This window comes from Pteropus alecto, unplaced genomic scaffold (genome assembly GCF_000325575.1).
Source record: "Pteropus alecto unplaced genomic scaffold, ASM32557v1 scaffold72, whole genome shotgun sequence".
Classification (NCBI taxonomy): domain Eukaryota; kingdom Metazoa; phylum Chordata; class Mammalia; order Chiroptera; family Pteropodidae; genus Pteropus; species Pteropus alecto.
The window spans coordinates 9,739,635-9,756,099 of NW_006436811.1; the positions used below are offsets into that span (position 1 = coordinate 9,739,635).

The 16,465-nt window shown below is 39.9% G+C and overlaps 1 long non-coding RNA gene across 1 annotated transcript in view; it reads right to left on the reverse strand.

The window, feature by feature from the left end:
• Nucleotides 1-2,331: 2,331 nt before the first annotated feature.
• Nucleotides 2,332-16,465, reverse strand: part of LOC112481378 — a 28,179-nt gene continuing 14,045 nt past the window's right edge. Inside the window, exons 2-3 of the long non-coding RNA XR_003046881.1 lie at nt 3,735-3,817; nt 2,332-2,446 (exon numbers count right to left, since the gene is read on the reverse strand). This is a non-coding gene — a long non-coding RNA (uncharacterized LOC112481378). The remainder of the gene's footprint in view (nt 2,447-3,734; nt 3,818-16,465) is intronic.

Genomic DNA, 16,465 nt, shown 5'->3' on the forward strand with positions numbered 1-16,465 from the left:
ACAAAAAAGGGACTGACTGTATATAAAGAGAAATGAACAAGTTGCAAGACAGTGGGTATGTTATGACCCAGTTTATATTTTTTAAAAATAATATTTGCATGTGTGGAAGCTTACATATGATTTGACTATAATGTCACATCCTTGATATGCTATGGAACACATTTTGCCTTATACCATCACTATTACAGCCATCATCAGGTTCACGGAGGAGAAGCTGTAGCACCAAAGCCGCTTTGTGTGGTGACCCCCAGGTAAAATGAGTGATGACTGTAATAAGAATGAATATGAGCTTTGTGTTAATGAGAGCACTAATGGTGAAAAGAAAACAGAATCCATTCTCTTGAACAAAAGCCACATGTAATCAAATGCTAGATGTGCCCAGTGAGGTTTAGGTTTTATTGCTATTCTTCTAAGAGTTACTGAAATCCCTACAGGTAAAAAATAATTTTACTTTAAAAAATCTAAACTCCCTAGTTCCAACCCCTTCTTCTATTAAGATAATTTATGCAATTTTTTAAAAAGTAAGACAAGATTCCTGAAGAAAACAGTTATTGAGCTATAGTAGGACAAATTTATATATGTTCAGAAAAATCTAAAGAGTCTGAAGACTTCAGGCTAAACATGCCAGGTGAACATGGATGTTGCTCTCATGCAAAACCTCACTAAAATAAGACTGGAGAAATGAAATCAAGATATAAACCCACAAGGACCAAGAGAATGTAAGAGGATATGATAATGAAAAAGAGGTATCGACACATTTTTGGAAGCTGGAAAAGTGATAAAGAACCAAGAAAGATGAACAACAAATGCCCTAGTTGGTGGGGGAAGGGGGCGAAAGCTAACATGAAGCAAGGCGCTTTATTCCACAAAACCCACGAAGTCTCAGGCACTGGGGGCACAACTGCCTGAAAAGGTTGGGCAAGGCCCCTGCAAACAGGAGTGTCTGAAAGCCTGTAACAGGAGTCAGACCTCTAGATCCCCTTCCTCACCTAGCAAATCCCCACGACTGCTGCTGATCAGAGCTCAGGAACGTGCCGCAGCCCCTCATCGCTTCCCATCCACGGGATACTGAAACCCCCTCCACATGGGAGTTAGGCGTAAGACATGAGGGAGAATGACAAAAAGTTTGGAAGTGCAACCTGCATCTTTGTATTCAGAGAAAACTGTCACTCTCCCAGTAGGAAGAAAGAGGAATCCAAGGGAGCAGAAAGGGCAGAGGCAAAGCTTGAGCCCTTCGAAGAGAGAGGACCAGAGCCTTCTCTAGGGGAACCAGAATTTTGCTCCGGACTGAGAAAGTAAAGCTGTTTAATGGACATTATACTAAATAATATAATGTTCTTTTTTAACTGGTTTTGACCCCACAGGAAAAAAATGACATTGGCTACCCTGGGAGAGAAAAAAAAAATTTTTTTTTAATCTACAATGGCTGAAAACATCAAATTTAAATTCCAGACTTGTACCCACTGCAGTCAGCAGAAAACCCTGCCAACACAGACAGCTTATTTGGGAAATACCCAAAGCAGCAAAATCCTAGCACAAATATGCATAGATTTCTTGTCCTTAGAATTAGATGGGAAAAAAACCTGTGGACGTATTATGGTGACCCCAAACTTTAGCCAGTATACATAAGCCAATAACACCCTGAGTTAGAAAAGCACCCAGAACTATCCAGTGTTACAGGAGAAATATATTTCCACATGAGTTTTCAATTCAAACCCACTCAGATCAAGAGAGGTAAATCCTATATGAGCTCACTAAATCTGGTTACAAAAGTCTAAGATCAGTCCCCAGAAGATCTACAATTTGAAAAATTCAACAAATTTAATTCAACTTGTTGTTGACAGCGAAACCTGAGCCATCAGATGGCCTGTATCAGAATCTATCCTGACCTGGTATCAGTTATCTATCGACACAATATTGTTACATATATACAACCGCAAATGCTCAGCGGCTTACAATAGTAAACATGTATTTTGCTCACGAGTTTATAGGCCATCTGGGTAGCCCTGCTGCTCTGGGACAGGCTAAGCTGGTCTTGGCTGGTCTCACTCATGGCTCTACAGTCAGCTGGGGCCTGGCTGACTATACGGCCTCAGTACTCAGTCGGGATATCTCCTGTCTGATTCATGTAGTCCCTCAATCCAGCAGGCTAGTCCAGCATTGTTCCTACAAAGGAGGCTGGCGTCCAAGACAGAGAGCACGGCACTCATGGTCCCTTGGGGCCCAGGCTCAGAATGAGCACATCTCCATATCTGCTGCTGCATTTTATTGGCCAAAGGAAGTCACAGGCCAGCCCAGATTCAAGGATGGGGATGTAGACTCCACCTCCTTAGAGGAGGTGCTAAACTTTTACCTTGTGAGAAGTGTGGTCGTGTGGGGATGACAAATGGAGGCCATTAGGGCAATTAATCCATCTCACCATCCTCCTGACATAAGAGAAGTAGTCCTGTGAGTAAATCAAAAAAAAACTTGGTTAAAGGCAATGCAATACCCTGGGAGGAAAAAAAAAAATGAGGTCAGTGAGAAAACTGCTGGAATTTTAATAAAGTCTGTATTTAGTTAATAGTAATACAATTTCCTAGTTCTGATAAATTCATCGTAGTTATAAAATGTTAATAAACGGAGAAGCTAAGTAAAGCACATATGGAAACAGTACTGTCTTTGCAACCGCTCTGTAAAACTAAAATTAATTCAAAATAAGAAGTATTTTTTAAAAAAACATTATTTAAAAAACCTGGAATACAGGCCATTTTGCTGTGCAGCACCCTGAACTGGGTGCATCACTGAGTTACGAAGAATGCTCCATCCTACTATTCGGAAGCCCCTGTGCCCTAGGAAAATTTGGCAGCGTGTGGGGGACCCTGAAAAGCCAGAGCAGGTGGCTTGGCCAGGACTGGTCTCTGCAGACTCCCAGGCGATAGCTGCACTGAGCCTCAGCTTCAGCAGGGAAGACGCCAGGCTCAGCAGGGCAAATGGCTGTGCCAGCGTTCTTTCTCAGCATGACTGAAGGGGTGTTGACCCAGCTGGCTATGGTGCTTAGAGAATATGTCACATGGCCACAAGGCTGCAATGCTTGGGGATTCTCTTTTCTTCCCTTTGTGAATGAGTAAAATTCAGACTTAGCCATCTCCTTCTGACTTTGTGAGAGTGACAAACTGTGACCTTCTCCACCGTGCAGTAGCTCTGAGTGGAAGCTAAATGGGACAGTAATAGAGTTACCGTAAAATGCAATAAGATCCATGTAGCAGGCATATGTTCCTTATTTGTTCTGCTCTCTTCCTTCAGGAAACCCCATCCTCCTTCCAGGATGGTTAAGATAGGGGTGTCTCCCCCACCCCCACTCCTATGTGCCCCAAAGGTACACATGACCCAGATCTGGTTGCTCAGAGCAACACATCCCTCTGGTCACGGCCCATGGTCAAGAGAGAAGCACATGCCCCAAGGCAGGCTAACCAGATCCTCTCCATCACGTGTGAGATAATACCTCTAGGAAAAGAAGGATCATTTTTTTCTCTGGCATTAAAAGCAGTTATAAAAATACAGACTGTCTTAGACTTTCATACTTCTGGCCATTATCTAGTTTGAGTTGGGTTTCTCTCACTGGCACCCACAAGAATCCTGCCTAATGCAGAGATCAGTACCTGGAAGCAGGGTGTTGGAACCGGCAGACATTACAGTGTGGATCTGGTTGAGAACAGGTGGGACACTGGACGATGAGCATGGCCTTTCATTACCTGCTCGGGAAGCGGTAAGGAAGCAGCTGGGCAGATTTTTCCAATTTGTGTGCTGGAACTCAATCCAGGTCACTTCCATGAGTCTGCAGAAGCAACGGTGACAAAGTTAAAATAATTCGACCGTGTTTCACAGTCTTCAGGACAGTCCTAAAAGTTTTGGCCCAAGCTGGCCATCTGACAGCAGGAAGGGCCTCATCACAGCGATCGTTTATTCCTCTAGCAATCCTTACGAAAACCCAAAGACTGATTTTTTTCTATTTTGAAAGGAGGTAATACTGCAATACCAGAATACTGGAAGAATAGAGAGCTGAGGAAACTTAATTTCCCAGGTCTTGATCAAACGCTTCTGGCTATATGCTCCCCACCTCCAAAAGGCAGCCATTTCCCCATTTTAAAGAGACATGCACGAGGATGAACCCCCACCACTATTCCAAGTGCAGGTAACAAAAGGCAAGCAAGTAAAGACTTAATTGCTAAGAGACAGAAACCAGGTTGGAATTGAGGACCATGCCATGATCTTAAAGGATGAACCCCCACCACTGTTCCAAGTGCAGGTAACAAAAGGCAAGGAAGTAAAGACTTAATTGCTAAGAGACAGAACCAGGTTGGAATTGAGGACCATGCCATGATCTTAGTGGCTAGCCCACTGGATTTCTAGGAATTGAATAGGCTGTCCTCCCTCTGAGGTGTTCAGGAAGTATTACATCAGAGACTCCATAAGCCCTGCAGATGGGCTGATGATTGATTCCTCAATCCCTAAAGCAATCCCTAGACCCCAAAACCTGCACCAAAAGGAAATGGGCTATAGTTTTCCAGCACCTCTTCCTGAACCGTATGAGTAAACCCAAAGAAAGGATTTCGAGGAGCCATAATTTAGCCTGTCTCTGGCCTAAGCCCCAATGCGGCATGATCAGCAATAAATCAGACACTACATTTTCATCCCCATCTGGCTTGTGCGTCTAACCCACACTTGATTCAGAATCTGGAAAGGAAGAAGGGTAAGTAATTAAACTCCGCCTTAAATCCCAATACCACAAAGTTGGTACTTTATCTTATAGGCTATAGAGAATAGTAGCGACCTCTCATCAGATTTAAGACAGATAAAACTTGTGTTGTGTTTTGAAGGCAACTATGGTAGCCTTTGGGAAGGGGAAGAGGAAGACTGAAAAAATTAACAAAAAATTGAGTGAGCAATAACAACAGGAAAACTAATACAAGCTTAAAATACAGAGTTGCAATGAGTGTGGAGAAGCTCTGAGAGACACCGAGCTTATGCAGAACATGAAAAGCTACCAACATAGGAAATACAGCGAATGGAAAACATCCTGCGAGAGAACACCACAATTAAACATCATGAAATGTAAATGAACACAAGTCACTCTTTTTGTTTTTGTTGGAGGGAAGGAAGAAGCAGACAGTGAATCTGTCCAAAACAGAAAAAAAAAATTTATGAATTCTTGTTTATTTTATACTCGAGAAAGGTTTGTCCTGTAAATTGCCAAGCTGTATAGATGTTCTTTAGAGATTTTGGCAAGATATACATAAAAGAACGTCTCGGGGTTCGCTACTGAAGTACAACCCCTGGGACCTTAAACCATAGCAGGTGATTAGGAGCTTCTAGGTCCACTGCACAAGGTTTTAGGTTAGAAAATGAGGCTAATTACATTCTTTCTGGGTTCCCCATAACCTAGATGAGAGCATAGTGTTAAGTGATCCTACAGGACTCAGCAGACTCTAGAAATGTGCAGACCAGAAACACATTTTCATGATTTGTAAAGCTAGAAGAGATGATGATCTGCCCAAGGGGATTTACATCAGTCCTGTTCCTTCGACACTACTTCCGTTATTGGGATTCTATTAAACATTGCACCCTCGTCAGTGCCGTACCTTTCGTCCTCTGTCACTGCTTCACTGTCGTCCTAAATAATTCTAGCAGGTTACTGAATAAATAAATACCCATTGGTCTCTCAGGCAAAAGTAGATTCAGTTTGACAGTTACGGTTTGTCCATCATTAAGGGTCTGTGCAAGGGTTTAATGAAATTTTGCAGGGTTAGTTCTTAGCTTAGATCCTGGCATATTATAAGCAATCACATATGGAGGCTATTCCCATTTACACAGAGCATCGAACATTCTGGCTTTAGCTAGAAAAAGAGTACATATAGCAAAAAGATAGTTTGACAATACAAAAATCTGGTAATCCACCCCTATTTTGACTCCAGCCTGTACTTGTTTCTCCTTTGGTGCTTCTCCAGAATTAAATTTATCATAAGAATTTAGGATGTTTACATTTTTTTTTTAATATAATGGTAATTGAAAGACCACCCAAGCATTTTTTTTGGCTAAGTCCAAGATTGTTATTCACTAGCACAAGTATGCTTCTAACCCTTTACAAAGAGTAAAAATTGTTTCTCATCATCAGTAGGAAGGCTTAAGTTCTTTCCCAGAAGCAGCTTAAAGTTTTTTTCCCTGACTTGGCCAGCTGCACTTGAATTCAGGGTTTCCACCCTAGAAAGAATGTGATGCGTCCAAGTGGAATGAGTCGCTGAATTCTAAGCAGAGAAGTTTTCATCTCTTTCAGAGGAACATTGTTATGGTGAAAAAGTGTTTAAAGTGGAGCAGGACAAGAGCCATCCCGTCTCAGATCCTCTCCTCCAGGCCTTGCAACTAGGAGAGGGAGGAAAAAGTTGATGAGAGAAGATGAGAGAGGAGGGATATTTGAACGCTGGCAATGGGCCACTTGGCTTTGTGGATTTACCCAGTGATCTTAGAAAAGAAGAAAACATCCTTGAGTAATAGTATGGAACATTAAGCCCCTCTGGGATGCTCATTAAATGCTTGTTGGCTGTCTGTAGGGAGCCCTGGGCTTCATCCACCGTCCTGTTGCCTTCTTTGTTGCTGATAGTGTTATAGACTGCACCTCATCTCTGCCTCCTTTGAACTCTGTCTGTAAAGCTATGTTATTATTTTTGAGATTTGCAATAGTTATCATCTCTCCAACATCAATCTTTTGAAGATGAGGTTTTGTTGCACAGCTCGTTGAAAGAATGCATTTTTTTCAGAAGGACTTATGAATATGTAAATCACCTTTGCTTTTGGGGGGGTGGGGAATATTGCTGAGGATGGGCCAATGTGTCAATGCTATTACATATAATATTTCACTGAATATCACATCTACCTTGAGGAAGGTAAAGTCAATAATGTTCATTCTATTTGATGTAACGGGAATGTAGTGAACACCTACTAGACTGCAAGCTGCTTTGCTAGGTGCTTTGGGAAATGCAAAGCGGAGTAACACACAGTCCCCACTCTCCAGTAGATTCTGATCAAGAAGAAAGACAAAGCAAAAGCACATATGACTACAATACAAAGTGGGTTATGAAAAGCTTTTGGCTGTTTTTCATAAACTAATGGAAATACCTTGAAGGATTATATACAGGAGAATGACATGACTGTAACTGCGTTTTAGAAAGATTACCCTGCCAGCAGGGTGTAAAACAGATTTAAAAGGTACGAGCAAGGCATTAGGAGGCTAGTGTAATAATCTAGGCAAGATGTGAAGGAGGCCCAACCTAATGCATAGAATGCAAAGGAAATGAAGAGAGCACATGTAAAGATTTTAACCAGGGAAAATTAATAGGGCTAGAGGCAAATGATTGATTGATGAGGGATGCTGAGGGAATGTGAAAAGCAACAAGATCTCTGCCTCTGGCAGCTGTGTGGGAAGCAGCGCCGTTCACTGTAGGAGAGCACGGCAGAGATAGAGAAGAGCGTTTAGGACAGGCCACGACAGAAGAAAGAGCCTGGAAAGCACTCAGGAAACGACACCCACAGCAGAGTGTGGGGTACATGCAGCAGGGTTAGAGCAGACAAGCTCAGAAAAGCAGACAGGGCCGTGAATGCTAAGCGCAGAATTTGGGCTTGAATTCAATGAGCAATGGAGAGGTTTTTAAGCAGAAGAACAGGAAAATGGAAGCAGCTCCCTTGGAAAACTGATCTTATCAACAGAGATACTAAGATTCTAAAAGGTTACGTGATAAGATATCTAGTTAGTGTCTGAGACGGAACTAAAATGCAGGTCTTTGGATTCTTAGTTCATTCCATACAAGGAGGAAGAACCTCGTCTGCTTCTCGGAATTCTAAATGTGCACTCCTCTCTCCAAGAAGTCTTCCCTTACTGAATCTACCAGTCTCTATATTTAGCTTGGACCGGACATTTAGCACATTAAGAGAATGGGTGGCTACTTCTATTTTTTAGTAACAACCAAAGAGTCCAGTCCAATGTCGTTCTAATCATAAATGCTCAAAAAAACACCATAATTGCTAAATGTAGATAATGGCAGTGCTCTTTAAGACTCTTACCTTTGAAATGGGAATATAAAGGTGTAGAATACTTTAAAAATAATGAAATGGCTTGCAAATACAAGTTAGTATTATAATAAGACAAAATGAGAGATACATTTTACTAAAGTATTATTCTGTGACAGCAAGTATGTCATACATTATTTTATTTTGTCTTCACAAATAACTACTTGATAGGCAAGGAAACTAAAACTTAGAAAGGTTAAATAGATTGCTTACTGCCACACGGTAGCATCAGAATTTAAGCCCATATCCAACTCCAGAAATTCAGTTTTTAAATAGTTTGCTATTCTGCTCTTCAGAACAGTTTGCTAGAGAAAGTTCAAAAGAAACTAGAAAGAAAGCAGAGTTTATTTTTGTATAAAGGCTATGAACAGTGATTTCTTGTGGCTCTACAGGACATTATAACCCAGAGTTGTCATCTATTCAGAGGCACAGTTAGAACCTACCAACTCAAATCATGTTCCTACTATTTGGGAAGAACAAGCTCCTCTCGCACTGGATAAAAAGCCTGGAGAGGAGAACAGAATGAGAGAGGAGTGGACTGCCATTAACTTCACTTATTTTTAAAAAGCACTTTGATGAACGAAAGCAATCAGTAAATTAAAATAAACCAAATTCTAACCCGTGTGTGTGTTTAATCCACACATGTGCATGTGTGCATGCATGTACTCACATGAAGCTTGAGGGGAAGCCTGGAAAATTACACACTTAAAGTCAACGCGAAGCAGTTATTATTTTCATGATACAAAACACTGTGTGTTGGCTCTTTCTTTTTATTGAGGCCCTTGGGTAGATTTTTTTATGAATGTCATTATTTGCTAAAGTAAATTTAATAGAGAAATTCCCACAAGAGCAAAATGATGAGTTTTTGAAAAACAAACAATTTTGTGATATAACCTTACCTCAATATCTCTCTTTAACATGTTTATTCATGACCAGGCAGTGAATTTTAAATCTGTTCTTTTCATAATCCATCTCTTAAGAAGAATGAAAGTTGAGCTTGATGAGAGGTAACGCTCAAAAGAGAAAACCTCCTATTCTGAGCTAAGCATTCATGCTAGTTAAGAAGGAATTACGGGAAAGAATAACCATTGAAAAATACCATGATCAAAGCAACATGATTAGAGCAAACAAAAAAAAATGTTTTTCCTGGTACTGATTCTTTAATTTTTGCAAACATTATTAATCTAATATTCTCAGTTGCATAGTACTATTTAAATTATATCAAAGTACTGGCCCACTGTAATATCAAATTAGGGAGTCCTGTGGTTAATTCCATTAGCTGCAAAGTAATTAATCATATATGACTAATACAAAATGAAAAAGTCTTGATTCAGAAGAGGAGTGTAGACAGACGTAAAAGATGAGAATGAAAGAAAAAAGGTGAGGAACAGCGAAAGGAACCATCATAAGCACAGGAAATGATTCCTTATGTCACAAAGCGCACGTTTAAATTTTATGTTTAAGTTGCTAAAAACATAAAACAATTGAAGTATTTTAAAGAAGAAAAAATAAGTGGTAAATCTCAAATATGTCATGACTGTAGCTATTTAAAACTATAAGTTAATGGGAGGTGAACACAGTGTAAATATATATATGCCTTACTGTAAACTTACTGTAAACTTATTGGATTTCATTAACCAACATCACTATAAAATAAGTAAATACATTTAAATTTAAAAAATAAAAATAAACGAATAAAACTATAAGTTAAATAGTTATAACACAGTGAAATTAAACGTATTCCCAAAAAAGGAAATGAAAAATAACAAATAAAGCAATATGATAATCTCAATAATGTGCCTACGCTTAAAATATTGTGTTAAGATGAAGACTTAAGGGAGGCTCATTCCAGAATACCCAAAGCTAAAAGAAAAGCTATTTGTTGACATGACAGAATTATCTGAGATCATATGAACTTGTTCATCATATGATTTATATGTGAGACAAAGGTTTTTAACAGAAAAATAAAAGATCTTTTACACTCAGTATGTCAAATGAGTTGTTAAAGAAAATTTTAAAAGACCAAATCTAAGGTGAGCAAAAATAAGAAATTATTTACAATAACTCTTCCTTTACTGGTTTCCTATAAGTAGTTGTTTTACACTGGACAACTTGGAATGACTTACCAGATCTGGAAAGAAGCTGTCTAAAAATTCACATTCTTCCAGACAGTAATGACTTCAAACCAGGCAAAATTTATTCCTATTTAACCTTTCCTTATGAGGCTCTGAAGTAGGAGATGTTACCATAAGTCTTAAAAACTTCTATCAGTTTATTCCCAACAACCTTGGAAGATCATTTTTAACTCTAATGTGGAACCAATAAAAACACAGTAATCAACTTTCGGAAAAGATATTTATCCTAAATATTGTCTTTTGAAATTATATTGATTTGTTGCCTTCTTCCTCTGATTAAAAAATATAAATTAAGATATTTGTAGCCAATTTTGCTAAAATAAAAAATTATTTAGATAAAGTAAAGAGGTCAGCTGGTCCAAGGAGGAGCCTGGGAAAAACCCAGACAAACAGCAATCTGGCTCCAAGGAGACCACTGTCTGCTGTGAGTAAATTATGAAGTGACTGACTTGCCTGGCTGAATCACCACAACTAATCTCTGTCTGGAAATGGCAATGCAGGAGAGGTTAAAATCCCTGTACACTATAGTTGAGATTTTCAGCCCTAGACTTGGAAAAGGCTCTACAAAGCCCAACTTGTTTGAAACTGAGAAGGTGAAAAGCTAAGAGAAACCTTCCTCCCTTCTTAATCAATGCCTCAATGTGAGGTGATGTATGTTAACTTATCGTGGTGATCATTTAGCAATATATACATATATTAAATCATTACATTGTACACCTAAAGCAAATACCATGTTATATGTCAATGATATCTCAATTATAAATAAATAATCTAAGCTTAAAATATGTATTTTAAAAATCTTAACAGAAAAATGATCATATAAATAATAAAAAACTGGAGGAGAACTGAAAGCTGAAGGGAGGAAGTGTACTAATTTTCTAATCTAGAGCGAGGAGTCAAATAGATACTGTCTAAAATCTGTAGTTTTAAAAAATGACTACATTCTATTTTCTTAGCAAGGTTCTTAGCACCTCAAGAGCCAATATGCCTTATAGTGAAAATTTATCTGAAGTTCAGCAATACTTTATTTTAATTGTTTTACCTTTTGTTGTTGTTAAATTAAACAAAACTTAATGCTTATTATTTTCAAATAGCACACATAGAATAATCTCATCTTTCTAAAAGTGTTCATATTTCTCTATATTTATCTTTCCAATATACATAGGGAGGTATCTGAAATAATCACTGGTTATTTCCGGGTGACAAAATTTAGGAAGATATTTAATTTCAATTTAATAATTTCCAATATTGCTGGATTTTTTGTGTGTGTGAGCTAGTATAATTTTTTAAAGATAATGTCTATTCTTTATATGACTTAGGTACTGAGAGAAGTAGAAGCAGGAAGAGGAGAAAGAAAGGAAAGAGATGTGGGAAAAGAGGGAAAGATTTCAGTGCCTGTCCTCAAGCAACTTAGTCTTTGAGGGAGCAAGAGCAGGAACACGATTAACAATTAGTGAGAAAGTGCTGGACACGCTGTTGCCAGTAAGAGCTGCCACGGAAATTCTCTAAAGGAAAACGCCATTTCAGGATGGAGTCTTTGCAGAACAGCAATGGGGCGAGGTGGGGTAGGGTGAGATTTGCCCAGGGTCCTGCTGCTGCACCTTGATCAGCTAAGCCCATGGAAGTGCCTGTGCTCTTAGCTCTCTGTCCCCTCCACCCACCACGGATAAAATACCAATTCTACCTGTCCTTCCTTTTGTGCTAATGGAAAATAATTTGCATTTGTACTGTCATCCCTTCCTTTTTAAACTGTATTTGGTCAGCCTTTTGGTGGAGCCTTATGCCAGTAGTGGGCACAGAGAAGAGGCCATGTGAGAACATAGCAAGAAGATGGTCTCTACGAGACAGAGAGAGAGGCTTCACCAGAAACCAACACCCACCTGACCATGACCTTGGACTTCTAGCCTCCAGAATTGTGAAAAATAAATTTCTGTTGCTTAAGCTACCCAGTCTACGGTAGTTTGTTATGGCAGCCTGAGAAGACTAATACAGGAGGCTTCTCCCAAAAACTGAACCTAAAACAAGGGTTTGAGTACAAGGAATTGCTTTGGGATATGATTCCAGAAAAGACTGTGAGATGGTGGGGAAGTGAGACAAGGCAGAGAGGAAAACCAGTAAAAACTGTTATGCGTGGACTACTGCTATGAGGAATTACAGTTTAAACCTCTGGGCGACTTCTGAAGGACTGTGGAATCCACTCAGAATCCTCCTACTGCAGAGCATTTACCCCTTGACTCCTACCCCTCTTTCAATGAGAGTTTCTCCTGGGGCAGCTGCCAGTCTGCCATGCTCCTCCCACTCTCAGAGAGTGTTGGCACAGGCGGAGAGATGCAGAAAGTCATCTAAGTCTGAATAGTCCATCTCCTGGATGGACAGAAGGGATATGGTGGGGCATCAATAGGATCTGCCCAGCCCTCAGTTCAGTGGCCTCTGAAACCACCCACAGGCATGCTGCTTCCCACTGCAGGAGATAACGCGTCTCTCCCCCTGCCCACACTCTTGCTTCAGTCCACAGAGGAAGGACACACGCGTGCCTACATTTTTGCCTTCTAACACTTGTTTCCCCTTGGGGAAAGCTTGGAAAGGAAACTTCTTGCTTCTTTCTACTTCTTACCCAGGTTTCCCCAGGGGATAGAGAGTAGCTAATATAATCTATGGAAAACCTGACATCACTTGACTTGGCAGGTCCGTGTGGTGAGGGTCCCTATATTGTGGTTTCATGGCCCTTTTCTCAGCTTAGGCACTCCTTACCTCTCCCCTCCTGGGAGGTAAGCACAGGACTGGCGACAGGTCCATAACAGATTTCTTGAAGCAAACAGAGTCATTTTTCTCATGATATGTCTGTCCTTCCGCCATCATGTGATTGATTGCATGAGGCTAGCCTCCATAACTAGGAAAACCAATTTCTGTTGTTTTAAGCTATCCTGTCTTTGGTACTTTATTATGGCAGCCCTAGAAAACTAATACAAGAGGACAATTAAAGCCATTCCTGGGAACTGTCAGGAGTGAGGCATAGTCCTTTTGCTGAGATCATTAGCTTAAAGGATTATGTGTTCCTAGAGCTGCTGGTGGTCGTCTTTGCCATGCTAATGGGTAGTAGCTGCCTGAGAATGAGGCCAACACAGACAGAGGAGAGGGGAGAGAGAGAAGATCTGAAGAACATCTTTAAGCTACAGCCAGCCGCACCCCCACCCCACCTGCCTAAAATGTCCCCACCATTGCCCAGCATTGGTCCAAGAAATTTTCACCTTTATACTTTTTCCTTTATATTAAGACATTCTGTCTATCAAATTCCGACCTTATTGATCTTTTATTACTTCCTCACAGTATTTGGACTGTCTCCAAATTCAGTCACATTGGGGATTAGGGCTCCAATGTGTGCATCAGGACAGGGAGAGGACACAATGCCATCTCTAACAGTGCCCTAAGATAAGGCTTTCCAGGAGGAAGACCTCGGGTCCACGCTGCTACTCCAGGGCTCTCCACCACAGGTGTGGGGGCTGCTTACCAGGACTCAACAGAAGGTTCGGTGAGTAGTCCCACGGTCTGGCTACATACAGGCTTAATCGAGATTCAATAGGTGTCACTATTAGGAGCCTCAGCTAAAGTTTCAGGATGTCCGAGCATAATGGCTTGAAGGTCTCCGGACTTTCTCACCACCTTAGTGAAATAAATAACATCCAGGTAGCGGCAATGGTAGGAAGTGTAAGGTTTCAATAGACTCTCACAGAAGAAAGGAGGTGTCAGTTTCTCAAAAGACATCTCATGCCCTTGAAAGTCAAGTTATAGAAACCTTATGTTTGAATCCCAGCCCCAGAGACCTGATGAACAGAGGATATAGTTAAAAAATTATGATCCATATTTATTCTTTGTTCCTAAGTGATGGGACCATAGTTTCCTCTTTTGTATAATCATAATAATTAATAATAATAATAATAATAATAATAATAATAATGCTTGATTTCAGGGTTGTGATGCATGAATGAGATCACAGATGTCAAGTGCTTAGCCCAGGGCCAGACACAAGATTGGCATTCAATAAGCATGAGTCCTCTTTCCCCGCCCCAGGAAACTGGGACTTACACTGGTCTCTGTCTTAGCTGTAATATATCATTCACAAGTATTTTATTATTGTCACTACCAGTTTGCAAGGTTAAGAACAGCATCTAGGTTTTTGTGTTTCAAATCTAATTTTGTCAAAATGGAAACCAAAACAAATATGTTTTCTTCATGGACTTCGTTAGCTTTCTGATTTCTACCAAAATGATATTTTGAGTACAAAGCTATCTTTAACTGACTTTTAAAAAGATAATCAAGTCTAATTTAAGTAGGTATCAGTATGATTGATCCATTCAGGTCCTAGATTGAAATAAGGAATATCAAGAGTGCCTACTTCTAGAGCATGGAGGTTACAGGTAGGCCAGACAATACATCTTTCACCAAGAAAAAATCCTATTTCACAAAGTAGATAAGGCACAGCAAGAAGAAGGGCTGACCCCTATTTTAGATGAGATAGAAGTGTTTCCATTGTTTCTCATTTTACTTAATCAATATGTATTTGTTTCTATAAGTCAATCTCATTTCCTAGTTCTTTGATCTGTTGGCATCCAAAGAATATCTATCTTTCCTTTCCAATTTCCATGTTTCAAATTTCCATCCTAAAATAATTTTTTTCAATACATCCATGTACTTCTCATATCATTTGGCTCACCCTCCCAGGCCCATCCTTGTCTTTTCTTCCTATTAGCTTGCTATACCAAAGCCGTTATAGGAAAAGGCTGTTTCTATGATGCCTTAGTGACAATATAGTGAAAACCTCCATGGCAGCCAAGTCCCCAGATGACACATATCTCAGCTTATTTTTTTTTTTTAATTTATTTCACACTGTCCTCGGGAGCTCAACTGAGGAGGTCTGTAGCTTTTCTAAGGCGTTCTTTGACAACCTCCACAAACGCTTTTACCTTTACCCTCCTGACTTCTCTGAAATTAATAAGAAGAAAACTCTGGTGATCCTAGTGAAAGAATAATATAGGCCTGGTAACAATAATCAAAATATTAAACGCTGGCTTGCTGAGCCCAGCCTGGGTGCCCCTCCCAGGCTTCCTGCAGCCCACTCTTCCAGTGCAGGCTTGCAGACTTCCCTGACAACCACCGGGGACCACAACCTCACAACTCACAGCAAACAGGAAGCAGGGAAACCCACTACATGAAATGGGGTCAGAGCTCCAAGCCACTGAAAAAGCTCAGTGTCAGACTTCCATCATCTGCCCCAGTGACATCTTACACCTTTGTCAACTAAGCAACTTGAATTCTCCTCATTTCGAACAGATATCATCTGCTGCACATTCTCACCCAGTGAAAGAATTCTGTTTGTAACATTCCTGAAGTTTAGTCACCCAACCTCTGCTAGACTATTTCTAGAAGGCCTTGAGGGACAATGTGGACAGTCTGCTCCCTCCATCACATCTCATCTCGATCTCTTCTTCTACAAGCTAAACGGTCCTGGGCACTTTCTTCATTCCAAGTTTGACATGTTTGGTGGGTCCTTGGCTCTCTTACTTCCTCTATTCCTATTACACTTGGGTTTCAAAGCTAGTTTCAAAACTTAGGGTATTCATAACTCCAGCTAATGTTATTGATACAATATTACAGATACATTATTATTTGTCATTGGTCTCCATCATGGTAGGCAAACTCCAAGGGCTTCAAGAGTGATTACTTAGTGTTCCTCATTGCATACCGGAACATATATTAGTCACTAATTAGTTTCCACTTTCTGATTTTTCTCAAATCGTTGGTCAGGGAATGAAAAAAAATTCCCATCCATTTTCTTACAAAATCAAAATATATCTTATAAATGTCGAAGTATTTCCCAGGCATTTTCTTTTTTTACTTAATATGACACCATTCCTGAAAAGAATAATTAACAAGAACTAAACAGCAATAAAACTTAATTCAAAAAGGACTGGAGGAAAAGTCATGTTAAAATATGTGGAAAATATGTGACACGATGAGTCAGACATTAAAGATGATCATATTGAGTGAGCTAAGCATGGGAGCCAAACTAAAAAAAAAAAAAGTTTTTGATTATGTGTTCATGAGCTAAAATACAGCTATGGAAATAGATATTAACGAAAGCAGAAACCCAGGCCAGAGCCCTGCTTCCTATATTAAGTGGGCAAATACTAGACACTGTGAGGTCATCATACTTTTTGCATAGTAGACTAAGA